Genomic DNA, 15,157 nt, shown 5'->3' on the forward strand with positions numbered 1-15,157 from the left:
AATTATATTTATCATTCCAAAATATTCTGCACTTATAAAAATATTGAATTATTTGTTCAAGAAGCAATGTGCAGTGTCATATTTTATGAAAATTTGTATGCCATATGTATTGATCTTGATATAAACTTAAGAACAGACTTTATATAAAGGCTTTAAATTCAATTCCCCATCAGTGTCTTTATCTCATTACCCATAATATATGTGTGTATGGGTATGTATATGTATATATGTTTTGTATACATGGAAATTTTACCTGAGTTCATTACTCATTTATACAGACTTTAGTTTGATTCATATGTCCAATCATTGCATTCAGATAGATAAAAGTTTTGAGCATGCAAGTCTTTAAAAAAAAAAAAAGATTAATTAAGTCAGCCTTTAGTTTTTTTCAATTAAATTGGATATTTTCCTAACTTAACATATTTTATTGTCTCTAATATTTTATACCAGGAATAATAGGCTAGGGAATGGGTCCAGTAGCAGATTTCTAGATTGGTTGAACCAGCCTTTTCCTAAGAAGTCCAAGAATATGGGCACTCTTCAGTATTCATTTTAATGACTTTCCATCCATGAGGGCTTTTGCCTTGATGGCCACCAGGGCAGCTTATCACAGACTTCCAAAAGGGTATTCCCCACTAGATATAGAAAAAAGAAAGCTTTTGAGTGTTTAAAAGGGTAAATCTGAGGGATATATATATTTGGACTTCCACAATTTATAGCACAGTAATGCCAAAGGATTACATATGTGTTACATATACTATAGTGAGATCTAACATACCAGAATTATGTCAGTGAATAACAATCACTATAACACATTCTCTACTTCCTTTTGTATGTTCAATTTTCTATACTTTATATTACTCTAATTCTCTCTCCATTAATCTCTGGTTCCTAAAGTCTTTTTAATCTCAATGAAAAACAAGGAAGCAACGTGGTGTTATACAAAGGATATTGAATTTGGATTTAGAGTACTTGAATTCAAATCTTGACTCTGTCATATACTGTGTTTACTTGGAAATTCCAGGGTCCTCATTTGTGAAAATTAACTCTATGGTTCCTCCTTCAAGAGGATATTATCCTCTTCTGCCAAATTTTCATTGATTTTCCCATAATTGAATGATTTCTTCATCATCTCATTTTATATTATTTCTGTGTAATTTACATATTTTATTACTTTTATATAGTTCCATATTTTATTTTATTTTATTTCATAAAAATGTATAATCCTTGAGGGTAATGACTATGTTTTATTTATCTTTATCTGTAACTTACTACCAATATTATCTATTGTACATAATAGGCACCTGTTGAATATTTAAATAATAAATGAGCAGGGTTTCAGTAAGTTCCATATTAATAAGAAAGTGGGAGGTGGAGAACAAAAAGTAAAATTTGAATGCTAGGCCCAGAAAGCTAAAAGAAGGGTACTCAGATTGTTTACCTTGGGGTAGATGCAATCTTATAAAAAGAGTCAAAAAAATGTAAATTTTTCAAAACAAACTCAAAATCCATTTAAAAATTCTTCTGAGATTTCATTTTGTAGATGAAATAATATTGTGTAAAGAATCATTTCCCTCACTCAAGTTGCATGCAAAAACTATTTCTGAACCATTGTTAAAAAACCTACAAGGAGTCAGTGATCTTCATAGAATTATTTCTTTTTTCTTTAATTTTTATGTATCATGTTTGATTTATATAATAAAACAAACATTTCCATAACATAGTAGAACAAAAAATAATTGCCCACCAAACTGTAAATCTATATGAAAACTTGCTATTCTTTTTGAATAAAATAATGATGTAAATTTCTTTTCTTTCTTTTTTTTTCTATCCCCTATATATTTTGCTGGATACAGATAGCATCTTCATTCACGGGTCCCTTGTAATTAATTGGGGTATTTATAATAGTCAAAATGACTTAGTCACTCAAAGTTGTTTTTAAAATAATATTGTTGTTACAAGAAGCAGCTTAAGCTCCATATGATGACTTTTGTGATCCCTGCCCCTGCTAATTGCTAATATGTTTCTTCTTACTCCTTGTATTCTTACTACTTTATATTTGTAAATATATTATTTATTTATATTTATTCTATATGTACTTGTTGTCTTGTGAGAATATAAACTCTTTGAGTATATTAATTGCTTCGCTTCCTTAGCATAATGTTTGGCATAGAATAGGTACTTATTACATACTCAATTGATTATTTTATTGCATTTACAATGTTGTTTTAGACACTGAACCAAGAGCATAGATAATACAATCAACTCAACTCAGCCAACTCTTAAATACCACCTCATATGTGCAAAGAATGCTGCTAGCCATTGGAATGGAAGGAAAGAAACATATACACTCCATAATCTCCAGGATCTTACATTGCTCTTTATCCTCCTTTAAGAAAAAAATTACAGTAAGATTATTTGGTGATAAATATAACCTTATCTATCAAAAGACTAAGTATCCTCAAATGAATAACAAGGACAGATATATTTTCTGAACCTCAGTTTCTTCATTTATATAATAAGGAGTATTGAACTAAAGAACTACTGAGCTACCTTCTACACTTAAGATTTTATGATTTGTAACTAAAAAAAAATAGATCAATACTTTCTCTCTTTATTAGAGTTCAGAAAAGAAGTAGGATAGAAGAAATAGACCTTGAGGTAGGGAAATTTGGGATCAGAAGTAGTTGGTTGGTATTGCACTACTATTAATTTAGTTCTTTTTTTTTTCAAACAGCAAAGCTCATTTTATGCTTTTTATCATTTTATAGCTTATCAATGAAAGAATAAGTGCTTCTTCTCATCTTTATCCCTCTGTACTACAGAAGCCTATTTAAAAAACTTTAGGTTCTGGTCATGGGAACATTGTGTATTTTTTTTTCCTTTTGTGGGCATATTAGTTTCAACTGGTCTCTAATAAAATGAGAAATAGAAACTAGGAAATTTTCTTCTGGGAAAACAATATTGATTTGAATCTTGTATCAGACTTTAAGTCTTGTGACTTTTTATACTTTTACTTTTCAAAGATAAGTAATTCTCTGATAAAAATTCCTGGCAGTTTCCAATGAATCAAGGGTTCATATTTCTGATCCCAGGGCCATAAGTAAGTTCTTCACTCCTTGCTGTTTTGATTTAGAACATAAACCAAAACTGTGTATCTCAATTCCTAGCTCCAATATCAGATAACTCTTTCTTCTTTATCTCATGAGTTGCTGATGAAGACTGAGTTTAAATATGGGTATTCTAACTCAGAAATTTTATCTCCCCCAAAAAAGAAAAATAAAAAGGGAACTCAGAGCCTTAGAATCATTACTTTTAGCAGAGGAACTAGACAATACCCAAAACTCTTTTAAATATCCAAAGTTCTTTTCACCAGTCCATATATGGAATGAATTTATGGCTTTGCACTTCCCTGGTTATCCTTCTTGAACTGTTCCAGCTTGTTATTACCCTTCCTAAAATGTTTCATCTAGAACTCAATCTAAATGTGACTATTGTTCAAGTTTTCTTTGTGATTTACAGATACTACCTTTTCTTGTGAGGAAATTACTAAGAGCTTATAAACATGACAGTCAGATATCCAATCTGACTAAGCTTTGTTACCATAACCCCTTTACTACTAATGTAGCTGTGCAGAGGTCAGTGAATAAGGGAACATTACCAAAGAGGAGACTAGGAATCAAAATATAGCATGATTATTACAAGCACTCACTTTCACTAAAAGATGTTATTGAGGAATTGCCTTATCGTTTGTTGAATGAATTGATGAATAAGTGAGTGTATGGATAGGAAAAAACAGCTTTAAGAGTTTGCTATATGTGCATAGAACTATGCTAAGTGCTGGAAATAAAAAAAAGAAAAGTAAGACATTCCCTGCTCTCAAAAAACTTGCATTCTAGGGGAAGACAAACATAAATAGAAGGTTTTGGCTAAAGTTAAATGGAAAGTCAAGCTCCTTAGACACAGTAACAATGCAGATAGTAATGTTGTTTCCATATCATTTCTATGAATAAAATTAATATTAATTTCTAATGTCAAACCATTTGACAGTGTCAAGGACTTTGATAGAAGAGGATTTCTTCTCTAGGTCTTCAGTAGCTATATCCATAGCACATGCTAGAAAAGTTGTATCTCCACATAGATTGCTTCTCAGATTGAAGACTGAAGGCAATAGGTATGAAACATTGCTATTGGGTCCAGGTTCCTGAGTTGTCTCCAGTGGGTTCTGAAGGGTCATTAGGATCATGATGGTACTGCTGGTCCAACTTACCTGGAATCTACTGCCTCTTTTCTCTCCCTCAGAGTAACCTGTGCTGCTTCAGGCAAGCAGGCTTGCCTACCCTGTGGAGTAATAATTGGTTAAGATGAATAATAATATAGTTAATATGAAGTACCACAGGAGGTACTTCAGTGAACAATGACTGTCAGGGCTTGCTCAAAACAGCAAGGAGTGAATTATGGTGATAATTTTGAGAATAGAAGTGATGTTACTATTTTCCAGATTATTGTATTTCTCTCTATTAGTAGCAATGAGTGGTATGAAATCACTAAAATTTCTGTATAATTTGCCAGATCTAATATAGAACATTCTCATCTCTCTATTTAGTTCTAGTCTCTCTTGTCCTATTGTCAATCTTCAGAACTTTTCCAAAATGAAAACACTAAGTGACGAATTGAATTAATTCCCTATTCTACTTAATTATATTTTGGTAATATCCATTTTTTATCCATTTGTTTTTTTTTTTCTAGATAGATTACTAGGTGCAACTTTTTTTCAGTTGAGTAATTTCCCAGGATTCAATAATATTGAAATAATTATATTTGAAGAATCTCATTGTCTATAAAGAATCTTTCTATGTAGATTTTGTTCAGGATACAACACTGGATAATTCATCTATGAAAGATATATCTTTCTACTTCAGTAAGATGGAATGAGCATGATAATATTTGCATTACCTTACACATCTCTCAGATTGACTAAGATGATGATGAATGTTGGAGAGAATGGGGAAATATAGAATACTAATATATTGGTGGTGTTATGAACTGATTCAACCATTCTGGACAGTAATTTGGAACTATGCCCCAAGGGCTATCAAACTGTGCATATCCTTTGATCCAGCAGTGTCTCAACTGACCTGTATCCCAAAGAGATCATAAAAAAAGGGAAAAGGACCTATGTGTGCAAAATGTTTATGGCAGCCTTTTTGTAATGGCAAGGAAGTGGAAATTGAGTGAATGTTCATATGGAATATTATTGTTTTATAAGAAATAATGGGCAGGATGATTTTATAGAGACCAGGAGAGATTTACAAGAAGTCATGCTGAGTGAAGTGAATAGAACCAATAGAACATTGTACACAGCAACAGTGAAATTATATGATGATCAGTTCTGAGAGACATGGCTCTTTTCACTTGCAAGGTGATTCAGGCCAGTTCCAATAGTCTTTGATGAAGAGAACCATCTACCCCTGAGAAAGGACTGTGGGGACTGAGAGTGGATCACAACATAGCATTTTCACTTTTTTATTGTTTTTTGCTTGTATTTTGTTTTCTTCATCATTTTTTTCTTTTTGATTTGATTTTTCTTGTGCAGTATGATAATTGTGAAAAAATGTATAGAAGAACTGTACATGTTTAACTTATATTGGATTACTTGCCATCTAAGGAAGGGGGTGGGGGAAGGGAGGGAAAAAAATTTGGAACACAAGCTTTTACAAGGGTAAAATGTTGAAAATTGCCTATGCATAGGTTTAAAAATAAAAAGATTTAATAAAAAAAGAAATAAAAAAGTAAATGTTGAAAACTATCTTTCCATATATTTTGAAAATTAAAAAGGCATTATTAAAAATATACTTGCTTCATATACCTCACTAGATTGGTTCTGAGAAAATCCTTCATGAACTACAAAGTGTTATATAAAAATGGTATATCATTATTATCATGTATACTAAAGCTCTTTTTAAGTGGTAAAATAGTTTATAAAATTATATAATTATTCTTATTTTTACCAATTGTTGTTCAGTTATTCATTCATGTCTGACTTTTTATGATTCCCTTGGACCATAACATGCAAATGTTGTTCCTGGAATTTTCTTTGCAGAGATACTAGAGTATTTTTGCATTTTCTTATCCAACTGATTAAGATAAGCAGAAATTAAGTCATTTGCCCAGGATCACAGAGCTAGTGTCTGACACCATATTTGAACTCAGGTCTTCTTGACCTCAGGTTTAATGCTCTATCCACTGACCCACCTAGCTGTCTCATTGTGGGTTTATATAAGCAAGAGGGCTCAGGAAGTTTGAGGGAATTTTTTTTTTTTAATTTTGATGATACTATGTATGCCAAAGTACTTTGTAAACTGTAAATTAGAAAATACTATGCAAAAATACTCTATCATTACTGTTATTATTATTATTATATTTTCTAAAGTATTTTGAGCAATGCAGAGTACTATATAAAGATACACTCACTACTGTAATAATTATGTATGTCGTCATATTACAAACTGTAAAGTTTTATATAAATTCTGTCATTATTTTTATTATTTATTTTTTATTTATGCCAAAGCACGTTGTGAACTGTATGCTATAGAAATGTAAGGCATAATTAAATATAAGATAATCACATGATCAAAATAAATGTAGTTCCTCATATCACTCAGCAGAGAACTTCTGACAATGTCTTATCTCCAGGATACACAGTTAGTTAGCCACATCACTTAGAGGAAAGGTGAGGGTTAAGTTCACTGTGGATAAAGTTAAAAGAAAGAATATCAGGCTAGTTGAAGTTAATGATCAAAATTATTTTTCCTCAAAAGAAGACAAGAGGAGCAAAAAATGACAGGGGCAAGGATCATTCTATTAGAGATGATCTCACATTGGTCAGGAAGTGAAGTGTGCCCTAATGCTTTTTAGGGGGAAAAACTTAATGGGATTCAAAGGAAGCGGAGTTTATCACCCTTTCATCCATTTCACCTCACTCTTGTGCGTATTGAAAGCTGGTTTTCAACCATGTCATTCCCTGGGTTTAGGGCAGATGCTTGCAGGCAGACACTTAAGTTTTTAATTTTACATTATGAATTGGGCATGAAATACACACCCGAATTCATGCATAAAATATCCTTGGCAAAAATGACATCCCCAATGTAAGTCAATTATTAATGAGCTTGGCTTCTAACTTACTGAGTTTCAATTGCACAAGAGCACTGCTAAGGTTCGGTATATCCGACAGCAAATGAGTGAGTGTTGTTGCATTCCCAGTAGTCTGAGGAAAGCATCAGTCACAGCCCAAGTTATTTCCTAGACCTGGATGTAACAAGTGAAAGGTTTCTATGTATTATGAAGTCACTGCCCTAAGGGAAGAAATAAAATTGCATAGCAATAGAATAGCCTAGCAGCCCAGAGTCCTGGGCAAACCAACCTTAGGCTTTTGAGAATTAATGAGATCTTTGGAGGATTAGAGAGACACTTATGCCTCTTCTCCAGCATCTTAGCCATCCTTCAACAATTGGATGCCCACATCCATGTACTACATATCCCTGTGTTTTCAAAATAGTCTGATCACACTTGTTTTTCTATAAAGGATTTTGAAATTCAGATGAAAAGATCTTGCATGAGGATGCATTGTGACTGTTTTGCCTCTGGTTGAAGCAATTGAGGTCAGGTTTTTTTTTTTTTTTCCTCCTTCTCAGAATGTTTCTATAGTATGTGCTGCTTTAGAATAACACTTTTTTTTTTTTTTAATTCCACAGAGTATACCTGAAACGGGACTATTAACAGTTAATACCAAACTGCATTGTTAGGGGGAATTCCTTGCCCAGAAAGTCCCTGTGGCAAGGAAACCATCCCTATCTTTATTTTAAAAGGGAAGATAAGGCATTAAAGATATATCCTGGGACAGTTCAAGGATGATGTCATATAAGCCAATTATCATGACCTACTACAATATATAGAAGGATAGGCTTTATTTTTTTATAGGGTTTATCCAATGTAGACATTTGATGTCCTCAAATCTAAGGGCACATACCTATTTTTTATACTTTAAACTCAGTCTTGACACACATACTTTCTACAACATTATGCATTTTCCAGTAGAGTATCTGAACAATGTAATTCCCATTATTATTAAGCCTTCTAAGAACTCTCTGGGAGTGCTTCCAGATAGACATTGTAATAAGACATAGAAATTTGTGTTATATTGAAAATTGGTAGACATATCATGATCCCACAGGACAAATGTTTTACTTTTATTTATGTATTTTATCATTTCAGGTTATAGTTTAAATAATAATATCATTTTAATGTATTATATTACTTTAAAACAAATTGCATAATCTCTCTACCTAACCAGATTTTCTGCATTAAACATGTCAATTCTGATTGTTTAAGGATATATACTTTGTTGGTATTATTGGCTAAATAATTATATTTTATGCCTTGTGAAGATAATCAGTTCAGTTTTTGATAGGGAATATTATCTTTACACTTTCAATTTTTCTTTGAAATAGGCAACTTTTGACTTCCTTAAACATCTCCCCTGGTGGCTTATTTTATTATATTGACATCTCTCTGATCTCATCTGCATACTCCCTCCACAAAATTATTTTTTTTTTTTAGAATCCATATATATCTCTCCATCCTATACAATCCCTGCCTGTGCCATTCCAGAAATCCTTTGTAAAAAATCAATCTAATGTGTGTAAGTCCCTTCTCTAAGACTTTTTCTGTTTCCTATTTCATAATGTGAAACACTCAAGCTATGTCCCTCCTAATCCTGTTTATGACCATTTCCCTCTTTTCTACTCAAGTTGTCAAAATGTTATACCACTTCTTGTATGCAAATTATTAATTTTGTGAAATAGTCTACTTTTACTCATCCTGAGTTTTTCATTGCCATTTGGGTCATCTGTGTTTTTTAGCCTTCTGAGACTGCAATTTTTCAAGAAGAATGTGGAAAATGTGTGTTAAAAAGATGAATTTTGTATAAAGGAGATGTCGAGAATCTTTGAAAAGCTGCATAATTTCTCAAATTCAAACCTGACATAAGTTATGTTGGAGATGACTCATTCTTAAAGGTACTTGGGAATTGATTTTCAAATGACCTCAAAGAGGTCAAAAATCTTGAATAGAAATTCTTTATTTGGTAGTAACTCAGACATGGAAACCCAGAAAAGACAACAGCAATTACCAACTTGCATCCCTATTAAAGGCAGCCACATGGAATATTGGATAGGACACAAAACCTGGAGTCAGGAAGGCCCCTCATTTCAAATCTGTCCTCAGATACTTACTAGTTTGTGATCCTTTACAAGCCATTTAACATCAGTCTGTCTAATTTTTCATATTTGCAAAATGGGCATAATAGTAAGCACCTACTTCTCAGGGTTGTTAAGAAGATGAGATATTTGTAGTGTGTCTTATAAATTATATAAATATGAGCTGATATTATTATTAGTTTTTTCAAATTTTATGAGAATGATCTATAGATATAGGATGAAATTATCAAAATGAAAAATAGACTTCATCAAACTGCCAAAGGGGTTCATGACACATATAAGAAAAACGTAAGAACCTTAGGTTTAGCAGGGACCTGGAGTGTAAAGGGCTGAAATTCTGAGTTGATGCATTGGAATCAGATAACAGAGCACTTATGGCTAATTACCAATTGGACAATACTCTATTAGCATATGCTTGGAAAATGGCCCTTCCCACTATTCTGTGCTGGCTTGATCTTTTGGTGTAAACAGAGAAATGTAGAAGGGATTAGGAGGTGGAGTAAGACAAGTCAGAGTCACTTTGGCAGTAAAGGAGGAGAAAGAAGGTCATGGAGATCCTGCGTCCATCCCCTTCACTTCTACCCCTAAAGACCAAGAATAAAGACAAAGGAGTTTTGCTTATCCTGACTCTGGCTGATTCTAAGGCATCCAGCGTGGTAACTCAGTCTTCACACTGGAGGGCTTTCACAAAAATTTTTCTGATTGCAACATCTTCATCCAAAATTAGAAAATATAAATTTCTATTACTTACAAAAATCACTTGATCAATAGAGCAAAATGATTGTTGGTCACAATTTGGAAAGTAGAACGAAGGGCCCAATTTCCCTGTTTATGTAATTAATCGAATAATTTGGATAACTATCAAGTGACTTGATCCATTCCTAATCCTAAACCACTACAAAGGAAATCCAAGGCAATATTTAAAAAAAAAAAAAAGACTGATAATTTGCATTTATATTTGGATAAGACCTTGACATCTCACCAATTCTACATAATATTTTTTTTCTAAAAGAGAAGCCGGAATTATCCTAGGCTTCAAAGAATCCTGAACCATCAGAAGATTAATGAAATTGAATGGGAAAAAAGTTGTATCCCTATTTTCACTATTCTCTAATTGAAATTTAGCATTGTCTTTCAATTATGTAAAAGGACTATTTCAAAAACAGGCCCATAAGCTTCACCAAATTGCTAAAAGGGTCTATAGCATACATAAAAAAATGCTTAAGAACCACAAGTTAAACATATCCAAAATTTTTACTTATTGTGAAATTATGATCACAGCTTACATTCAATAAAACATAAGTAATTTCCCAGGGTGCTGTACTGGCATCCACTTCATCTTACAAGACAAAGACAAGATATTCCTATCACTGAAATAGCCTTTTGTGTTTTGAAATGTAAAGATATCTCTGCTCATTTGGTCAGTGTTCTTTGAAAGTACATTCCTATCAGTTTCTAAATGGGATATCAGACAGATCATTAATCTACTTCTTCAGCTCAGTCTAAGGCATATAGAAATCTGGGTTTAGATAGTTTTCCCTTTTCTTGCCCCAGATTTTATCATATAGTCACTTCACTTCAAACTCACTGGCCAAAATTCTGATACCACAAAAGGCTGTTCCTCCTTTAAATTTTATCTATTTCTAAAAGGCCACTTGATGCAAATTCTACAATTCAATCTTTTGGATGTGTTCACCATTAGCCATTGCTTATAAATAAATAATCTTTACCAAAAAAAAAAAAAAAGAAATTAACACCTTTTCCATCTATATCATTTGATCCTGAGACTTCATGGCTAGGATCTTATGGTATCTTACTGGATCTTTTTTTCCATTGCTGCTTGCCCTAATTAATTTGGGCTCCCAGATGTTCTGCTATTAGTCCCCTGTTATTTTTTAAGCTCAACTGATAGAGAGTCAATAGGGAATAATAACTTTTCCCACTTGTCATCTAGATTTAAAACCAGATCTCACCTTCAGGTTATGAGTCATTAACTCCTTAATCCAAAGACAGATCCGAGATAACTACATTTTATAATCATCACAACCACAAAAACTATGAGCACATTATCAAAATATTCTAACTTCCCTTATTTTTTCCTTTCAACTCTTCCATTAACTGCACATGACCAACCCACCCCAAGAAGTCACAAGAAAAAGAGTAAGATGAAATTGCACATGACCAACTCACTATAAGAAGTCACAAGAAAGAGAATAAGATACTATGGATAGTTTCTATGCCTGAACTCAGAGGAGAAAAATTCCCCCTAGAATATGATCCATTTCTTTTTTTTTTTTCAACCTAGGCTGAAAGTTACCAACTATTGACAGGAAGTAACTGAGTAAGGGAAAAGTAGCTGGGATCACATTATTCAGATGTTATAGAAGGATCCAGAAACTCTTACAAAGGTAAGAACAAAGCAACATTCTGGATCATGAGCTTGGCATGAGACTGGAAGAAAAAGAAAAATGGAAGAATGTATAATTTCTTTTGAGGAAGATAGATGACACAATAGATAGTTCTGCACCAGGACTGCAGTAAGGAAAACTCATCTTCATCAATTCAAATCCAGCCTCAGACACTTACTATGTGATCTTGGGCAACTCACTTAACCTTCTTTGCCTCAGTTTCCTCCTCTTTAAAATGAGCTAGAGAAGGAAATGCAGTATCTTTGCTCATAATATTCATTACGGTTACAAAGAGTTGAAACTGACTTAAAAAAGGGAACTATATTATCTCTTTACTGGACACCTGTATGGTTTCTCTCAATCAGGTTGTGAGCTCTCACTTGTTCTATTTTGAATTCTGTACATCTGGATGGAGGTAGTGGTGTTTTTCTTCCTGCAAGTTTTTCCTATCATATCAGCACTAGAATTGCCTACACAGAGGTATCCATAAATTATACTGCAGTCTAGGAGTTTCTAGTGTCTGGAAAGCTTGGAACAAAAGACAGAAATGCAAATGGGAACTGTTTAATTCAGTGAGTATATGTGCTGTTACCCAGGTGCCAATGACATCCCTCTGACCAGCACAGAGGCACCAGGGACCAACCCAGCATACATTTTTAATGTGCTCAGCTGTGACAGCATATACACAAAGAAGACCTTAAGGCCTTAAAGTCGTCCTCTTGGAAACCACTGCAATTTTAGGGGCCCAGAAGAAACGGTTTAATTAATCTTCTTTTTCAGAATCGCTTTTTTATATGAATTATGTACACTGAAAACCTGCCAATTATAGCAAATTAAGGGACTTGGCAAGTGCATCCCTTGGAGGCAGATGGTAAATAATATTCAGATTCTGACTTGAAATAGGCCTAGAGATTAGTCAGTGGAGAATTTAAAAGCAATCCAGATATGTGAAAGAAATGGATTTAATGTGAACCTAAGAATAGGTTATTGTTTTGGGATGGTAATGATGATATGCTAAAATTGATGATTCATAAATAATGAGAGTTCCTCATGAGTGGCAGCATTTTCTATGCCCTCAATCTTTTGGCAATTTTTATGAATATTTATTTATTGTGCTCCTTTGGCTAAATAAAATAAACAAGGCACCCCCTTTCCTTTTTCCTGAAGGCTGGAAGAAATTGATACACTGAGTATCAGTATCTCAGAATTGAATGGTTTAAATCTAAAGACTGATCCTGCAAATAAAATAAGAGTGAGGTTTAGATGAATGTTCTAAGTGATCTCCTGGGAAGAAAGGATTGAAAGAGAGAAATTGGTCAGGGCTCAACTCACCTTTCAACTGTAAAGAACTCAGTTTGTATTTAGGTCTAGTTGCTTCAGTAATGAGTGTGGCAATCTCAGTTTATTCCCCTAATAACCATTTCTCCTTTTCACTAATTCACCACAGAAACAATTCAGAACAATTGGCAGTCTCAATAACAGACTCCGGGCTGGAAAACAACAGGAATGGTGCCAGTTAGAATGGAGGTATATTGGCAGAGCCAAGGAGAGAAGGGGCAGCTCACCCAGCATCTGTTTGCACTCTGCCTCCCTCCATTGCCTGTAACTTTCCAAATCCATCCCAAATCTCATCCAGCCTAAAGACAGAAATCTTTCTGGAGATCTGAGCCCCCAGAAGAGACAAATCTCAAAGTCAAGTGCATGGTTAGTCATTTAATTCGCGTTCGGTCTGGGATACTAAATTTAGGAAATGACTCAATCATCATCCACAATTACAGCTATTTTTGAGGCAGTAAGTGATGCAGTATACCAGTACTGATGCAAAAGCATATCCCAATTAGTTTCTGCAAATGCTCTTCCTGCAACAGGGCTTGTTTCCTAGGAGCCTTCAATCTAATTACAAAGCTTGATTTTCCCTCCGGGCCCTCCTTGCCGGATGATTTCATTTTACACTTAGGCTAACCTTTGCTGTCAGTGATGTCACTGGAGTGCACCTTCTCAGGAGAGGCTCATATGAATACACTAAAAGGTTAATTTGTTTGATATTTGGTTAAAGAGGTTATTCCTACTACAGGGGTCCCATTCTGCTTTAAATGGGTAGTGGTATAAAGCCGTCTTCTTCAGATGGCAATTTGCACCCAGCCAGCACTAACAGAGCTTTATATACTAACTATCCAGAAATCACTCAGATGGAAAATAACTGCTGAGGAAGAAATCTGTGGATCCTTTCTCCAATTCACATTATTCACTCAAAGAGACTTAGCATATTTCTTAGTGGTTTTTCTCATAAAAACAAGAGCTCCAAGGCTCAGTGGAAAATGTAAACAGTTGCACCGCAGGGGGAAAAAAATTGTGTTCAACTGTCTTAAACCATCTGACTTATAAAGAAGGAAGCAAGAGTAACTCACATATAGAAAACACATCATCATTATGTCCCAAGTGCAGAATGCATGTAATGACTACATATGGTACCACTTTCTGGTACTCACCTGTACTTCCTATCACTCTCTGTGCATGAGAATTGTTGGATAAGACGAAACATGGTTTGGAGGAACAAGCAAAACCCAGTGTTCAAAGCCATCTGCAAAACTGATGCATAATGCAATGAGCTGAAATCGACATTAACCCTGTCTCATGCCAGCATTATTAATTGGAAAAAAAAAATCAATCAACTTTTTTTTTTCAGTTTCAATGATAACAAATACATGGTCCAACTGATTAAAACAACAACACTGATTATTGCCAGGTTAGAAACAATCTTTCATTTAATTCTTTCATTCAAACCTTTAATGTTCTTTCTCCTTAATGTTTTTCCTCCTCCATTTTAATTTTATCTTTATACTATTGTCTAAAGCAATATGTTACTCAAAATTAAAATATATTTTCTTCTATAAGATTTTAATATTCATCCTTAATATTACCAGATACATAGTTCCTCATAATATCATATTTATATTAATACCTGTTTTCATATTCTGGTTTTGATACATATTAGCTGTGTGACCATTGCCAAGTCACTTAACTTCTAAATACCTCAAGAAACTCTCTAAGATTATAAATTTCAGAAGACCTTATGATTTGAATTGCTGAAAGGAATTCCCAAACTAGTTTTCAACCCAACATGATATATATTTTTTGTGAGATCAACAGAAAAAAAAAAAAAAACAAGCATGCTCTCACCTAGACTCAATTTCATGAATAAATCCTTAGAGCTGTAAATCCACAGGTAGCAACATACATGGGAAGAGTCTGAAGTCCAACCTCCACTCCAAGATCCAAAGTAGTTATTTTTTTTTTTTTGCACAAGCTCACTCATTTAATATTTATCATGGCACTCCATCTATAATAAGAGAACAATGTTTCACATTCTCTGATATCTCATCACTCATAGAGGTGGTGCTAGGATTCTCTATAATTATGACAGTGGAGTGTTAGTTTTTTGTGGCTTGGAAGATCATACTCAAAGTTTTT

General features: G+C 33.6%; 1 long non-coding RNA gene across 1 annotated transcript in view; it reads right to left on the bottom strand.

Moving 5' to 3' along the window:
* Positions 1–2,197: 2,197 nt before the first annotated feature.
* LOC116423131 overlaps positions 2,198–15,157 on the bottom strand; it is a 132,609-nt gene continuing 119,649 nt past the window's right edge. Inside the window, exons 6-7 of the long non-coding RNA XR_004233597.1 lie at positions 4,271–4,341; positions 2,198–2,389 (exon numbers count right to left, since the gene is read on the bottom strand). This is a non-coding gene — a long non-coding RNA (uncharacterized LOC116423131). The remainder of the gene's footprint in view (positions 2,390–4,270; positions 4,342–15,157) is intronic.

This window comes from Sarcophilus harrisii, chromosome 4, assembly GCF_902635505.1.
Source record: "Sarcophilus harrisii chromosome 4, mSarHar1.11, whole genome shotgun sequence".
Classification (NCBI taxonomy): Eukaryota; Metazoa; Chordata; class Mammalia; order Dasyuromorphia; family Dasyuridae; genus Sarcophilus; species Sarcophilus harrisii.